The following is a 17,225-nucleotide window of genomic DNA, read 5'->3' as shown; positions in this document are numbered from 1 at the left end:
ATGCAAATATTTATGTAAAAGTCAATTGCATTTTTTTTTTTTTTTTTTTGAGACAGAGTCTGGCTCTGTCGCCCAGGCTGGAGTGCAGTGGCTGGATCTCAGCTCACTGCAAGCTCCGCCTCCCGGGTTTAATTGCATTTTTATATAACAGCAAACAAGTTGAAAAAAGAAACCAGCCTATAATCTCAGCTACTTGGGAGACTGAGGCAAAAGGATGGCTGGAGGTCAGAGATTTGACCTGATCAACATGGCGAGACTACCTCTTTAAAAAAAAAAGGAAAGGAAAAGAACCCCCTCCCCCATTTTTTTTTTAAAGGCAGCAGTCACAAAAGCAAAAAAGTTAGAAAAGGAAACCAAATTGAAAAAAAAAGACAATAGTCACAAAAGCAATTAGAAACATAAGATACATATATAAACCTTTTTCAAGAGAGGAGCAAGAATGTTATGGAGAAGATTGTAATATTTTAATTATAGAGCCCACATGGTGTGGTTTCAGACTGTGGCTCCCCTGAATTCATGGAAAAAATAAAATCAAATTCCTGCCTATTCTTACCATATCCCCAAATCAATTTCAGAGATATTAAACATTTAAATATGCAAACCACAAAAAACCATTTTAGATGAATAACACCTTTGGAAATGAAAAGATTTCGTAAATAAGGTTTTTACTCATAAAGGAAAAAAATTAAAATTTGACAATGTTAAACTTAAGACTTTCTCTGAAAAGTCAGCTGATAATTTGGAGAAGATATTTGCAACTGTATGTCTAACAAAAAAAGTAATAAAAGTATATAAAGGCAGCCTACAAATTAACAAGAAAATGAGTGGCAAACAGAACAGTAGAAAAACGATGGGAAATTTTTTTTTTCAAAATATAAAAAAGTAATTGACATGGTTATGTAAGACTGAACTTCACACACCCTTCAATCTGCCAATTTTACTCCTGGATATATATCCAAAATAAATTTTAGCATGTGTTTACCGGGAGACTTGGACAAGAATATCTACTTGATTTGTAACAGCAAAAACCTGAAGCAACACAGATTCAGGCAAATGGGATAATGGGTAAATGGAATTGAACAATAAGAACACTCGGACATAGGTAAATGACAAGTTAATGGATACAGCACACCAACATGGCACATGTATACATATGTAACAAACCTGCACATTGTGCACATGTACCCTAGAACTTAAAGTATAATAAAAAAAAGTGTGGTATATTCATACAGTTGAATACTGTATAGCAGTGAAGATTAAGAACTATACACTATACTCATCAACATAGGTGGTACTGAATGAAAAGAGCAAGTTACAAAAGAATAATCATATAAAGTTCAAAACCAAGCAAAATCAAATAGTACAGTGTTCAGGGATAAATGCCTATGTGGTAAAGCTAAAAAGAAAAATGAAGGCATGATAAACCCAGTTTTTTCCTCAAGAAGCCTACTTTCTAATTGGGGAGGTGGCTCACTCACACGCACTAAATCATGTCTCTGGATTGGGGAAGATGAATAGATTGGGGGAAAGGTACATGAGGCTTCAAAGGTGTTGCTAATGTCTGATTTCTTAAGCTCAAGGGTGGGTATGCAAGTATCCATTTTATTATTATTCTTAGACCTTATACTTAGGTTATAAATATGCTTTTTGTATTATTTATTTACAGTTTTTTGTTACAGAATAGAAACATTGAAAATGAGGGAAAGCTTTATTAGAACCAGTTTGAGCAGTCTACACATTTCTCTTAGAGACAGCATACGATGGGTTTTTGAGATAGAGAATTAGGATTTTTAAACATGATTGTGCACATTTCTGAGACCCAGTTTCCTTGTTTGTCAAATGGGGGTAATACTTAACTCATAATGTATTGTTAGGATGAAATTTGATCATATATATTTTTTATAAACCCTAGCTTATGTACTGTCATATATTAAGTATGTAATGTATGTGGGTCATTATTATTATTAAAATATTATTACAATAGTGAAGAGTTCTTTAAAAATAAACAGAAATAGAAATTACAATTGGTCTTTTGAAATGAAATATACTGACATTATATTAAATGAATGCTGCATTATTTATAATATTGCTCTCAAATGTGAGGAGTATGCATGTGAGGAGTATGTTTTATTCTAAGGACTAAAAATAACTGCTGTACATCATCTAAACTTTCTTACATTTTGCATGGGACATTTACACATAGTGTATATTTGGTCCATCACATCAGGTTTGATTACTAAGAATTACTGTGGGTCTTCAGAGAATCGGCATTGAAGATCATTCCTATTAATGTTCACCTCCCTTCCAAAGGAGATAAAGGAGAAAAGTAAGATAAAGTTTAAAGAGGAGATTTAAGGTGACAGGTCTGAGCAGACATGGCCAAGAAGTGACACTTCAAATTACCCAAGGACCTAGAGACAGGCAGAGACCTTTGAAGGTCAGGGTTTTGTATGGGCGCACCATCTGGATGACTTCATTTAATGAAATTATATAAAAGCGAGTGGGTTTTACAACCCCACAGAGGTGGGCTTGGGGTAGCTTCCACTGAAAAGTCAAATTGCTTCACAGAAAAACAAAACAAAACAAAAAAAGGTTATGTTGCTGAAACTTTTGAACCAAAAGGAGAAGACAGAATTTCCTCCAATCACAAGGAACCAAGAAAAATATCACATTTCCTGGCTGCCCACTCAATTTACCACCCCCCACCCAGTCCCCTTTAGTAACAGAGAAAGAAATCACAGTAGTGAATTAATAAAGCAGTGAGCCAGACTTTCCTTCCTCGTGTGATTCAGCCCCGCAGTTGGGGTGGCGGGGTGGCGGGGGGGCGGGTAGGGAGCGAGTTCTTTAACACTGAGCGCTCTGGACTGGCTTTCAATATTAGACATCCGGAGTTTTTGAAAATTAACACTGGAACAAAAGTGACTGTCATACTCCATGTCCCCTTCACCCACCCTCAGTCAAAACTTTATTTTAAGGTTTCTTTGAGGCTGATTTAAAAAAAAAAAGAAAAAAAACTTAATGGGAAACACTATCTAGAAATGGAGAAATCAAACCAGTACTAAAGCATGCTGTAGCAATTACCACCACCCATGATTGATTTTACTATAGGAAAAATGTGTTTTACCATAAATGACACTCCTTAAACTCCGTAACCAGCCTCCTTCCTCTCTCTTTCCAGCATATCTAGTTAATCATACATGACTGCAGCAAGGTGATGCAATAGTTTCAATGTAACTGCCTTATCTAGGCATGGGATGAGAAGACCTGTGTGATTGAGGAGCTGGAGACACTCACAGCGTGGCCCCTTGGGCATAAGAATAGTGGTGAGAGTTTTTCCACTGAGTCTTGCAGGGGTATCTGTGGTACCTACACCTTCTGGGAGGTGCCACCCAGAAACCCGGAGACCAGACAGGACTCCAGAGCACTGTGCTGATTTTCTTGCTCTGGGCTTACATTTCTGAGATAAAGATCTAAGAATTAATTCAATTTCCAGTCCCCTCACTTGCTTTGTGCATTTTCAAAACCTGAAAAGACCTACCTAAAACAGCATGCACATCCAGAAGTACTCCTGTTAACCGCTAGTGGCACTGATGACTATGAGATCCCCACTGACAAGGAGATGCCCCTTCATTTTTGAGTCCCCCGCTGACATTCTCAGGATGATGTCTGCTGGAGACACACTTCTAGTAGGTGAAATTCACACTACCAGGCAGGATGAACTCTTCTAGACCACCAGAGAAAAAGCAACACTTCATGCTAAAACTTGGACAATACAAGTGTAAAAAGTACTACCTGGGGCCAGGTGTGGTGGCTCATGCCAACACTTTGGGAGACTGAGGCGGGCCAATTTCTTGAACTCATGAGTTCAAGACCAGCCTGGGCTACATGGTGAAAATATCTATAGATAGATAGATAGATAGATAGATAGATAGATAGATAGATAGATGATTGATAGATAGATAGATAGATAGATAGATAGATAGATAGATAGATAGATAGACAGACAGACAGATAAAAACAAATTTTAAAGCCAACTACTGGGGGGTGGTTGTCTCTCCCGGCAGAGAATGAGGGAATCCTCCAAGCACAAATCTCTGAGAAATTCACCATTATCATTCTCTAGCACATGATAAAGCATTCTAGAAAGTGCCCAAAAGCTGCTCTGTCACCCAGGAATAAGAAGCCTCAGATGTGAGCTGGGACTAAAGGTACCTGGACAGCTGCCCTCTGAGGAGGAGAGGTTGGGCCTTGGTGCCCAGAGCAGTGGTGAGAAGTCATCTTATCTCTTTCTACTTCCTCTGTGAAACCTCTGCACTGGATTTTGACATTATAAATCAATATGATCCTATCCACTATATGCAATTCACAGAAGCACTATGTAAAATACTTGAATAGAGATTCTGTCTTCTAGTTACAAGTTGTTCTTACTGTTAAAAAAGAAAATTGGCCTCAGTTGTTTCTTAAAAATGCTAACATTTACTTCAAGAAGAAAATTGCGGGCTTTAACTTTTGTGCATTTGATTCTTCCACATGGTCATTCAAGGAACTAGGGTAAATAGAAAAATAGTTCTTATAATTTAATGCTGCTTTTTAAAAATAGATACTTTACTGAATTTTTTGCTAATTAACAACTTCAAAGCCTTTTATGGAGGATGTTTGCTGGAAACAGAAAGTATTTTTATTTCACTGAAAAACGTGATGAGATTTGGGTTTAGGATTTTGGAGGGAGGACCTGGAGTATAGTGTAGTTGTTTAACAAATTTGTCAATATGTTCTTTTAGGATACCATATTTGGTCTTGTTAAAGGAATTCTTTTCTATCCTCAAGTCAGAAAAATATTCACCCATATATATTCCTCTCATAAAGTTTTGTTTTTGACATATAAATTCCTTACTCTGTCTATAATTGATTTTTAAGCATACTAGGAGCTAGAAATCCAAATTCAGTTTTGTCTATATTTATAATCAGTTTTCCAACTGTACTTTTTAAAGATTCCTTCCTTTCTCTACTGTTCAGCTATGTCACCCCCATCATGTGACAAATTTCCATGTATTAGTGTGTCATATGAAGTGATAGTCTCACTGGTGAGCAAGGAAATCCAAGTCAAGACTGTTGAGATGTCATCTACACCCTGTTAACTGGCCTCTCCATTCTATTCCACTGAAAATTTGTCAGTTCTTTTGCCAGTACGAAACTATTATTTATGATAAATTGTTCTTGTAGGATGAAGACAGCTAGCTCTTAGTGTATTATCTTTCTAAATACAGTTAGATTTGGTTTTCCAAGAGTTTGTTTCTTTTATGTTGGAAAAAAAAAAAACTGATGGCTGATTTGGGCCTGTATATATACATTGATGGCTGAGTTTGGCTTGTAATTTTCCTTTCTCATTCCATTCTTGTCTAATTTTGGTAGCGAGGTCATATTGAATTCATAGACTGAGCTGTGGAGTATTCATTCTTTCTCTATGAATTGTAGAGATACTGTAAGAGATAGGTTTTCAAAAAATCTTTTTAAAAAGATTACAAAAGTAATGTAAACTCATTGTCAGGAATTATAAAAACACCCAATATTACAAAGAACAAAACAGAAATAATTTATAGGCATTACCATCCAGAAAGTATTGTTAAATATATTTTGATATATTTCCTTCTAGAACTTTTTGTTAGTCTCTGCAAGATATGTCCAATTTCCTCTTTATCTATATCTGTATACATGTAATATGCACACACAGAATTCTGACCATAATAGCATATACTATTTACCAACTCTTTGATTACTTCATTAGAACTTTCCATGCCTTAAATATTCTTTAAATACAGAAATTTTAGTACCTATTAAGCTGATTAATAAAACAAATTCAAATTAAGCTCCCTTTGCATCCCAAATAAAAAATTTAATTTTTTAGGTGAGTAGTTAATGTTTAAAAACTCAGTAAATAATATGTCAATACATATTTTCACTTCCTGTTAAGCTTTGGGCACCTGCCACCTTCACTCTTAGCTCCATCCTGGTCCTGACGCAACTAGCCTGACCAAGCCTTGAAGTACATCAGGTGCTGTAACCCTACTCATAGGTACAATCTTGAATTTGTGCTGGATCCAAGGCCATTGCGTCTGGGGTGAGCTCCAACATCTTTGAGCCCCTTGAGCTATATCCTTTCTCTTCCTCCTGGCCTTCACTGAGCTTGCTCTGTCCATGTCACTAGGCAGCTTGCCCTGATTAACACTGAAATCCCTATCTGGGCCTGGAGCCAGGTCACGAACTGCACTCAGCTTCTCTGGGTCTTGACAACATGATATCTTATTGCCAGATATGTGTTCATTTATTCTGTTTATCAGTAGGTCAAGTCAATAAAAATATATTGATTGCCTATGCCATGCCAAGCTACTATGTGGGGGATATTACTGTCTGGACTTTGATCTACTGTTGAGATGTCAATCCAAACAGCTAGATCTCAGTAAACCCTGCCAAATGCCTGATTCTGAAATTCACCATTGGCGGGACAGTCTGTTTTGCTCCAGATTGGACCTCTTAGATACTGATACCATGTCAAGCTTACTATATCCCTTTTGACACCATAACTTGAAAATCTAGCTATCCATCTCAGGTCCCAGTTCTACAGACAGGTTAGTCCCCAGTAATTCTGGCTTCTTTTCCTATCCTCATGTCTCCCTCACCAATATCCTGCAAACTTTCCAGGTAAGCCTTCTTGGGTTCTGACCTTTACTACATTTATGATTTATGAAAATATCTTTATATATATTTTCCCATTCTAGTTTTGAATCTTAAAATAACTCTTTGAGATAGGGGGGAGGCTTGTTAAATTTCTGTTTCACTAAAGAGGAAACTGTCTTTAAGAAGCCTAATGATGTATTTATGTTTAATAAATGGCCTCTTTAAGATGTGAACTCAGACCTTATCTCTCATTTTAGTGTTCTTCACCCTGGGGGGTGGGGTGGCTAACCTTCACTTTGAACAGACCTTATAATTCATTTCAGAAAGCAGCCAAGTCTTTGGTATGAAGGATTAATGTGTTAGGCCTCCTAGGATGACACTTTAACCCCCAAATAATTACTCCAAACACATAAATATTACATACTATGTAGTTAGAAGGATAAAAATCAGTAGATGTAGGGCCAAGCATGGTGGCTCATGCCTATAATCCCAGCACTTCGGGAGGCCAAGGCAGACAGATCACTTGAGGTCAGGAGTTCGAGACCACACTGGCCAACATGGTGAAACCCTGTCTGTACCCAAAATACAAAAAAAAAAAATGAGCCAGCCAAGTGGCACATGCCTGTAATCTCAGCTACTTGGGAGGCTGAGGCAGAATTGCTTGAACCCAGGAGGCAGAGGTTGCAGTGAGCTGAGATCACGCCACCACACTCCAGCCTGGGCAACAGAGTGGGACTCTGTCTCAAAAAAAAAAAAAAAAAAAAAAAAAAAAAATCAGTAGATGTAAAGGACCTTTGAGCAATGTGAGAATATGTTTCTTAGCTAGGCATAGACCTATCAAAGGGAAAGCTCTGTGTGGGATCTCTTTTTTAAAAGAATTTAATTTTTATATTGAAACATAATTGTACATATATCTGTGCTACATGTGATATTTTGATACATGCATACAATGTGTAGTGATCCAGTCAGAATAATTAAGATATCTGTGACCTCATGTAGTTATCATTTATTTGTGCTAGGAGCATTTCAAATCTCTTCTAGCTATTTTGGAATACACATCCTATAGCCTTTCTGCAGACTGAAAGTCGGCTTGGCTACTTCAGAGTAGAGAAGTCACCCACCCCAATATACATAGTACATAGCAGTGTTAGGTGCCACCACCTTCAAGAGCACTTCTCAGCTTCCCTTTCTCTGTTGGGGCTGAAAACTTGGAAACAGCATTGCCTGACCTGTGTTTCTAGCAGAGTTCTTGTTTAGAGCTCACCCCCAAGAAAACATCACCTCCAAGAAAAAATCACCAGAGATTTGGAAAGCAAAGGAGAAGGAGAAACCATTATCTTCTGGTGACAGCTGTAGGTAGTGGATGTAGGCAGGAAGAAAATGTCGTCAAATGTAATTCCTGAATTTTCATACTTTTGAAAATCATCAGCAATTTATCCTGAGCTTCTCTTGCCCAGCAAGAGTCTATCAGTTATCTTAGCATCTCATTTCCTATGAAAAATCCTTTCCCGCTTAGAATTTCTAACATGGTATAGTTTTCCCCCAGTCTAGTTTCAACTGATTATCATATTTTCCCCATGATTTTGTCATTTTTACATTTATTTTATTATTTTTTTTTGAGACAGAGTCTGGCTGTGTTGCCCAAGCTGGAGTGCAATGTCAACAATCTCAGCTCACCACAGCCTCCGCCTCTTGAGTTCAAGAGATTCTGGTGCCTCAGCTTCCTGAGTGCTGGGATTACAGGCCTGCACCACCACACCTGGGTAATTTTTGTATTTTTAGTAGAGACTGGGTTTTATCATGTTGGTCAGGCTGGTCTCAAACTCCTAATTTCACGTGATCCTCCTGCCTTGGCCTCCCAAACTGTTAATATTACAGGCATGAGCCACTGCACCCGGCTACATTTACTTTTGTTTCTCTGGATGGGAGCTCTTCAAGGCATGGATGTGTCCTATTTACTTTTGCATATTCAATGCTTGCAATATAAGAGGCACTCAGTAAATGTTGTTAAAAGGGAACATAAAAAATAAATTTGGGTGGGAGGAGGATGAGATATTTTGGAGCAAATGAAGAACCGAATATCCTGAGCGAGGGAAAAAAGGAAATCTTCAAAATGTCACTCTTTAATTCTAGAGTTGTTTTGTATGGATCAACTAGCTATTAGCAATTAAGGCACTACCTTGATGAAAAAATCCTATGCGAACACCTCCTCTTTATAACAAAGTTGGACTTCTAAAAAAATCACAAAAATATTTGTACATCATGCAAATTCAGACTGACATGCTTCATTAATGTTTTATTCAATGGTGACATGCCTTCTAATGAAGTATATTAGTGGTGATGACCACAAGAGAAACTACTCATATTTAAACTTTTTTTGATCCCATGGTTGGAGGTACAGAGGGCAGACACTGGGCAAAAGATGAAATTCTGATCCCTAAAAAACATCTTACATCTCAAACATTGTCTCAACATTCACTTTTAGAGAAAGTCCATACTGTGTCAGACATATGGTTAAGCATTTGAGACACAGAAAAATCAACTTCCTCTACTTTAAGAAATTCACATGTATGATAAACATTAACCAATAATTATAAAATCATGACAGAAAGTACACAGGTTTCAAGGAAGTACCTAGGAAAAGCAGTTAAGTCAGATTGGAGAGTGTGAGACCACCTGCTTCTTGGATTAAAGGACTCTAGAGTTGAGTCATGAAGGATGCATAGGGCTTGGCTAAGGAATAAAGGTGGTGCAGTGGTGGGAATGGCAGAATCAGGCTCTGGATGGAGGACTCAGGGCATTCCTGGATTCTCTGTGGGTATGAATAGAGGCAGAGAGCCATTGGCTCACATATCACCAAAAGGCCTTGTGAGCCACATTAAGGAACTTGGACTTTGGAAATCTATTGAGGGCCATTAAAAATAAGTCTTACGGTCAGTGGAATTCTGCTCAGCGTTTAGAGACCTGGACTTCATTCAAGTCTTTGTCCCTGAAATCCTTCAGATCTAGGGTGTTCCATGGCCCCAGGAGGAGAACATGATTAGACGGATATTTAGAAAGATCCCACTGGCTGCATTTTGGCGGGTGGTTTGGAGGGCCTATGACTGAAAGTAAGAGGACTAGTTATGGAGCTTTTGGGGTGCACCAGGTGAGGAGTAATCTGGTGCATGGGCAATGGTGTACTAGACAGATTCAAAAGGTTCCAAATGAATACTCTCTACCCTTCTCTTTTTTTGGTTAATTAAAATTTTTTCATTAAAATTTTCTCTGCACATTTCATTTCATTTTCATTTATATTAAATAATTAATAATCTAACTTTTACTGATGGCTTGGAATATATGCATGCTATATTATTATAACATCTGTTAACAAATTCTCTGACAATCAGGTATTTTCTTTCGTATACTTTTAGATTGGAAGAGACATTCGTGTGTTTTGTTCAGACGTGAAATATCAAGCTGTTCTTTTCTTAAAAATACAAAATCCTACATAGATAACAAAAGAAGCTTAAAGTTGGTTTAAGCAATATGTTTCTAAACTCGGTGGTTAAATAATTATAGTACAGTTTTCACAGACCCACAAATGATTTTGCTGCCTCTGAGGACATGTATAGCTTGTGCTGGGTCAATGGGGTTGAGCCTCTTGTGGAGTCAGAGGCCTCTGTGTCAACAATTTCCTCTCTATTCTTTGAAACTACTCCTGTTTTGTTTTTTTTGTTATTTTTTTCACTGCCAAAAAAAAAAAAAAAAAAGACTGTTCCTTTTTAATACCTGTGTTAACTGTTCTTAAAGTATCTACTTTAAGAGTCACAAACTTGTTGATGTCTTTAAACCCCAAAGAATGGATAAAACTACCAGCAGACTTTTCAGTTTTCTATACTTAAATTTAAGTCACTTAAAAGTTTATGTTTTCTAAAGATGATCATGAAAAGTGTTGAGTACTAGCTACTTCCTATTTTCTGACTCATTATTCTACTGGAAAATCTATAAAACTGGAATTCCCAGAGAAGCATATTCAGTAAGCTAGTTCAGTATTCAACCAATATGTTAATTAATCTCACCTTCATGAAACTGTTGGTGTGAAGAGGCATGGAACAGCCAGGGTCTGAAGGATTTCACCGGCAAGTCTTTGAATGAAGTCCAGGTCCCTAAAATCAGAGCAGAAGTTCACTGAATCATAGGACTGGGAAGATAATAGAACATTCATAAGATAAGTGTGTTTTTGTTGGGGTCCGCATGTTTCCTAAACAAAGGAATGAACACACAAAACAACACAAGACAAGACAAACATGGCGGCCGCCTCGAATGGAGCACTCTGCTTTATTTTATACAGTCGTTTGGGGAATGTTGCCAAGTCACAAGACACATTGTTGTTTTTCTGACCTTTCCCTGACTTTCTGGATTTTCAAGATGTTTACACATAAACAAGCCCTCAACGCCCTGCTTCGTTTGCAAGAGCAGGACTTATTGGGAACGCCCTGCTTCCTTTGCAAGAGCAGGACTTATCGGGAATGCCTCGTTTGCGAGCACGTAGTCCTCTACATCCTAATATTAAGAAACATGATGGCTGGGCACGGTGGCTCATTCCTGTAATCCCAGCACCAAGGCCAAGGTGGGCCGATCATTTGAGGTCAGGAGTTCGAGACCAACCTGGCCAATGTGGTGAAACCTCACCTCTACTAAAAATACAAAAATTAGCTTGGCATGGTGGCAGGTGCCTGTAATCTCAGCTACTAGGGAGGCTGAGGCAGGCAAAAAGCTTGAACCCAGGAGGTGGAGGTTGCAGTGAGTCATGATCAAGCGCCTGTACTCCAGCCTGGGCAACAAGAACAAGACCCTATCTCAAAAAATAAAAAAGCTTGTATTCCTAATATGAAATGACTAAAGAAAGAAGTAGAATAAATCTCTCTTGCACTGTCCCATCCACTCACCCTCTGCCTTTAAAACATGTTGGGGTCCACGTGTTTCCTAAACAAAGGAAGAGGGCGGCCGCCATGTTTGTCTTGTCTTGTGTTGTCTTGTGTGTTCATTCCTTTGTTTAGGAAACACGCGGACCCCAACATAGGAAATTCCTGCTTGTTTGCTGTGCTTCTTCAGGCTGTAAATCGTATCTCCTCTTGTTTTGATTCTTGTGTAGTCTGACAACAGCTGGATGTCCTTCTTACTATAATAAAGTATTCCAATAATAATTGAAACTCTACATGCCAAATCTTACTCCAACAAACTCTAAGGATTTCCCAGATTGCTGACTTCTAACTCAAGGTTTTGGATAGTAACTGGAAGTAATACCTTGGAAATAGATTTTTCTCTGGGAGTTAAATAATAAACCAGTTCAGATAGGTACGGAGTCGCCAGAAGAGACAGACTATGGCTTAAAATTGAAAGTGTTGACCAGGATTAGAAGAAAGTGGGCCAATCAGAAGGTGGGGGTGGTGACACAGAGAACAGGCAGAGTTTCAAAGGCAGAGACATTGGCGGGACTCATCAAGCCATGTATGTGGAGACAGTATCCTGAAGGACTGTTGCTGAGTAAGGAGAGAAGACTCACTCTATGGGGACATGGAGATGGATATAGCCCAATATGCAGAAGGATGCTTCAATCGCACAGACAGTCCCTAGCTCCCCTCAGTCTGACTCCAGGCTTATCAGGCACCCTGATAATAAGCATTGCTATAGAGTGTGCCTCTAAGGAGGGGTGTCACTGACTGGAGAATACAGTGTTTGTACCTTTTTGATAATCAGTGGATCTTATGAAAATAATCAGTATCGGGAGCAGCATATCTCTGATCTTGGCTAATATGATATTTTCTCTGGGACACTAAGTTTTTATGGCACTTCTATACTAAAATGGATTCACAATGGTAATAAATGCTGCCTAGTGCATGTGCACATGACAAGCTGATCACCTGCAGAAGAAGGTGCCTGCCCTCTTGTAATGCCCCAGGTACACACTGTAATTTTATTCGCTTTCCCTCAATTGCTCTTTGAAAACAGTACTCTTTTGGCTACTAGCAATTCCAAACCCTGGCTGCGTGTTAGATTCACTGGAATTTAAAAAAAGGAAATATCCAAGACAGCCATCACAGGCCAATTAAAGCTGGGAATCTCTGTGCATTGGCATCACTTAAAAGCCTTCCTGGGTGATCCCCAGGATTGAGAACCCTTAGCTGGGTTATCGATAAAAAGGGCATTATCTGGTGGGGTAAGGGGGAAAATTCCCTGATATATGTTTGAAAGCGTTTAATGAGCATTTTACAGATGAGGAAACTGCAACTCAGAGACATGAGGCAACTTGCTCAAGGCTGAATAACTCATGGGTAACGGAGCTGGCATTTGAACCGAAATATTTCTTATACAAAATGTCATGTTCTTTCCATGATATCTGGGAGAATGCAGGGCAGAAGGCACAAACTCTACCAGGTTCTGATGAAGGGAGAGAAGAGAGGATGGCAAAAAGGGGATAGGGAGTATACAGTGGAGTTTTCCAGAGGCTCCATGTCATGTCGTGATGTCAACATTCTGGAAGCTAAGAGTGCTTGCTTGTGAATTCTGGCTGTGACATTTTTCTCAGTTTTAATTTCTAAAATGGTAAATATAAACAAATAAAAACACATATAAACAAAAGCTCTCTAGAGTCTTGAATAATTTTTAAGACTGTAAAGGAGTCCTAAGACCAGAAAGGTGTCCCATTCTAGAGAGACTAGGAAGCCATAATATGTATATGTGTGTGTGTGAAGGCGAGAATGAATACTTAACTCGGGTTATTCTAAAAAGCATTGCATATCGTATTGGGAGTTGGACTCCAAATCCTTTTTTTGTTTGTTGTTTTGAGGTGGAGTCTTTGTCACCCAGAGTGCAGCAGTGACATTTTGGCTCACTGCAGCCTCTGCCTTCTCCTGCCTCAGCCTCCTGAGTAGCTGGAATTATAGGTGCCCATCACCAAACCTGGCTAATTTTTGTATTTTTAGTAGAGACAGGGTTTCTTCATGATGGCCAGGCTGGTTTTTAACTCTTGGCCTCAAGTGATCTGCCCACCTCCGCCTCCCAAAGTGCTGGGATTATAGGCATGAACCACCACGCCCAGTCCCAAATCCTTTTGATCTCATACCATCTTTAAAAACATTTTTGAGCATAATTTTACAAAATATGAGTTATTTCAAATCAATTATAATGTACTATTATTTAAAACTGTAAAAATCACCAAATAGAGGAATTTTAAAACAATGAGATACAGATGAAGTAGGTAATATTTTAAAATAATTATTTTTATTAATGGTAAAAGTATATTTTAACCTCAATAAGAAATAGTAAAAGATTAGTTAATATGCTTTATCAAAAAAAAATGTCTATCACTTTGTGAGAAAGCTATTCCAAAATTATTCTAAGTTCTTTTTATTGTAATCCTTGATGATAATGACTGTCAGGGCTGAAAAAGACACCTCAAGAAAATATAAAAAATAGAAAAAAAATAGAAGATATGTAGAAAAAAAATCACTGGGTGTATCTGCTATTTCATGGTGAATCACATTTCATTGTCAGTTATCAAGTATGAAGAAGTTTTTGTTGAAACTCAGCTAGTAAATTCCTATCTTCTTTGATGTCGGTTAGTTGGGAAGTTATAAAGATAAGTTGAAATTCTCAACAAATGGGTTCAAAATCTCTTGAAACCCTTCATTTGGGTAATTTTTAAGCTGACTAGAAAATTTGGTTTGCAAGTTTAAGTGTGCAGATAATAGAGTTTGTAGGTGGCACATCTGCATCATTTCTGAATGAATGAATGAATGAATGAATGAGTGAAGGTGCCTCTGGGACCCTTCTCTGAGCTAAGCAAAGCATACAGTGACAGTGACCCATAGACGCTGTCAACTTATATACCAAATATTAGCAACATGTGGTTTATATCATAATTTTTAAGATGAAAAAATAAACTCAGAGGTGTTCTATTTTGTTCCTGCACCTCCTGGCGGCATGCACCCTGCTTTGGGCTTTGGGAGCAATACAAAGCCAAGAAGTCTTAATTAGAGGAAAAGCATGTCCAGGCCCATGATTTACAGGCGTAGGTCACTAATAAAGATACAGCAAAAAGTGGGTTGGAAAAAGGGATGAAGGAGTTTCCAGCCCAAGATAGAGCAGCAGAATGGGAGGGAGAGGGATGGATTTGAGAGAGACATTTTGGTGATACACTTAAAAGTTTGGATGTGAGGCTGGGTACGGTGGCTAACACCTGTAATCCCAGAACTTTGGGAGGCTGAGGAGGGTGGATCACTTGAGGTCAGGAGTTCAGACTAGCCTGACCAACATGGTGAAACCATTTCTCTATTAAAAATACAAAATTAGCTGGATGTGGTGGCACACGCCTGTAATCCCAGCTACATGGGAGGCAGAGGCAGGAGAATCACTTGAACCTGGGAGGCAGAGGTTGTAGTCAGCCAATATCGCACCATTGCACCCCAACCTGGGAAAATGATAATGCCCCTTCCTCCCTGAGCATGGGAAGAAGAGGGTGGGGCATGAAATGTAATGAGTTCAGTTTCGGATGATATGAGGTCCCCTTCCCTCCCCCCATGTGGTATATGGGAGGCTTCCTGCAGCATTGGGAGTGAATATCTGGGCAAGCTGAAGCAAAGCCAGTTCCTTCCAAGCTTTATTTTTCAGGCTTCTAATCCCTAGGCTCTTTGTCTTTTCGGAAAGTTATTTATTTCTTTGAGACTCTGAAGAAAGCCATGGGTTCCAGTTCAGAAGAAAGTGAATGTACACACCACAGCATAAATTTGTACTTGTGCTTTATAGGACACTCAGCCCCAGAGATCTGTCCATGTCCAGATGGGAGCCCTGCTCTAACTGGCTCCTTCAATGACCTCAAAACCTGCTCTGTTTCCCTATGTGCCAATCTTCTGAGTCAGAGATAATTTGCTAATTATAAGTCACTTCCTATTTTAGAAATCCTCATGACTTATGGTCAAATGCTAATGTTCATCACGCTGATTGATGAATTGTAATTTCTAATGCCGGGTGTGAGATGGCAGATAAAATGGAGACAAGAGGAGGTTCACTCTGACACTTTGATTCCTCTGGGCCAGCATTCATATGGCTCATCCAGGATGGAATGCAGTAGGAAACACACAGCACCACCTGCGAATAATTCTTGCCTCAAGGAACCAGAATCTAGTAAGAAGTACAAAAGAACAAGTTAAATGACACCACAAGAAAGCAACCAGCCAATCCAGAATGTGGGATACTGTATGAAACAGATGACCCCATTGCTCTAACAAATGAATGGCATGAAAAATTAAAAGAGAATATTCCAGAAAAAAAAAAAAAGAGCCTTGGCTGGGTATGTGGGTCATGCCTGTAATCCCAGCACTTTGGGAGGCTGAGGCAGGCAGATTACCTGAGGTCAGAAGTTCGAGACCAGCCTGGCCAACATGGTGAAACCCCATCTCTACTAAAAATACAAAAATTAGCCAGGCATGCTGGCACATGCCTGTAGTCCCAGCTACTTGGGAGGTTGAGGCATGAGAATTGCTTGAATCCAGGTGGCAGAGACCTCAGAGAGCCAAGATCGTGCTACTACACTCCAGTTTGGGTGATGGAGCAAGACTCTGTCTCAGTGGCTGGCAAGAAGCCAAATAGGAACAGCTCTGGTCTGCAGCTCCCAGCGAGATCAGCACAGAAGGTGGGTGATTTCTGCATTTCCAACTGAGGTAACCAACTCATCTCACTGGGACTGGTTAGACAGTGGGTGCAGCCCCATGGAGGGTGGGGTGTCACCTCACCCAGGAAGTGCAAGGGGTTGGGGAACTTCCTAGCCAAAGGAAGCCGTGAAGGACTGTGCCATGAGGAAGGGTGCACTCTGGCCCAGATACTACACTTTTCCATGGTCTTCGCAACCCACAGACCAGGAGATTCCCTTGGGTGCCTATACCACCAGGGCCCTGGGCACAAAACTGGGCGGCCATTTGGGCAGACACTGAGCTAGCTGCAGGAGGTTTTTTTTTGTTTTTTTTAAATACTCCAGTGGTGCCTGGAATGCCAGTGAGACAGAACCATTTGCTCCCCTGGAAAGGGGGAAGAAGCCAAGGAATCAAGTGATCTAGCTCAGCAGATCCCAATACCATGGAGCTCAGCAAGCTAAGATCCACTGGCTTGAAATTTTCATTGCTAGCCCAGCAGTCTGAAGTCTACCTGGGATGCTCGAGCTTGGTGGGGGGGAGAGATGTCTGCCATTACTGAGGCTTGAGTAGGCAGTTTTCCCCTCATGGTGTAAACAAAGCCACCAGGAAGTTCAAACTGGGTGGAACACACTACAGCTCAGCAAAGCCACTATAGCCGGACTGCCTCTCTAGATTCCTCCTCTCTGGGCAAGGCATCTCTGAAAGAAAGGCAGCAGCCCCAGTCAGGGGCTTATAGATAAAACTCCCATTTCCCTGGAATAGAACACCTGGGGGAAGGGGCGGCTATGGGCACAGCTTCAGCAGACTTAAACATTCCTGCCTGCAGGCTCTGAAGACAGCAGCAGATCTCACAGCATAGCATTTGAGCTCTGCTAA

The 17,225-nt window shown here is 39.6% G+C and overlaps 1 long non-coding RNA gene across 1 annotated transcript in view; it reads right to left on the bottom strand.

Moving 5' to 3' along the window:
- The window catches only part of LOC105465702 (uncharacterized), a 54,685-nt gene extending 43,722 nt beyond the window's left edge, over positions 1–10,963 (bottom strand). Inside the window, exon 1 of the long non-coding RNA XR_011623413.1 lies at positions 10,737–10,963. This is a non-coding gene — a long non-coding RNA (uncharacterized lncRNA). The remainder of the gene's footprint in view (positions 1–10,736) is intronic.
- Between the last annotated feature and the right edge of the window lie 6,262 nt (positions 10,964–17,225).

Source organism: Macaca nemestrina, chromosome 5, assembly GCF_043159975.1.
Source record: "Macaca nemestrina isolate mMacNem1 chromosome 5, mMacNem.hap1, whole genome shotgun sequence".
NCBI lineage: Eukaryota > Metazoa > Chordata > Mammalia > Primates > Cercopithecidae > Macaca > Macaca nemestrina.
Note: the sequence above shows the minus strand (reverse complement) of the source record. Positions and strands in the feature narration are given on the sequence as shown.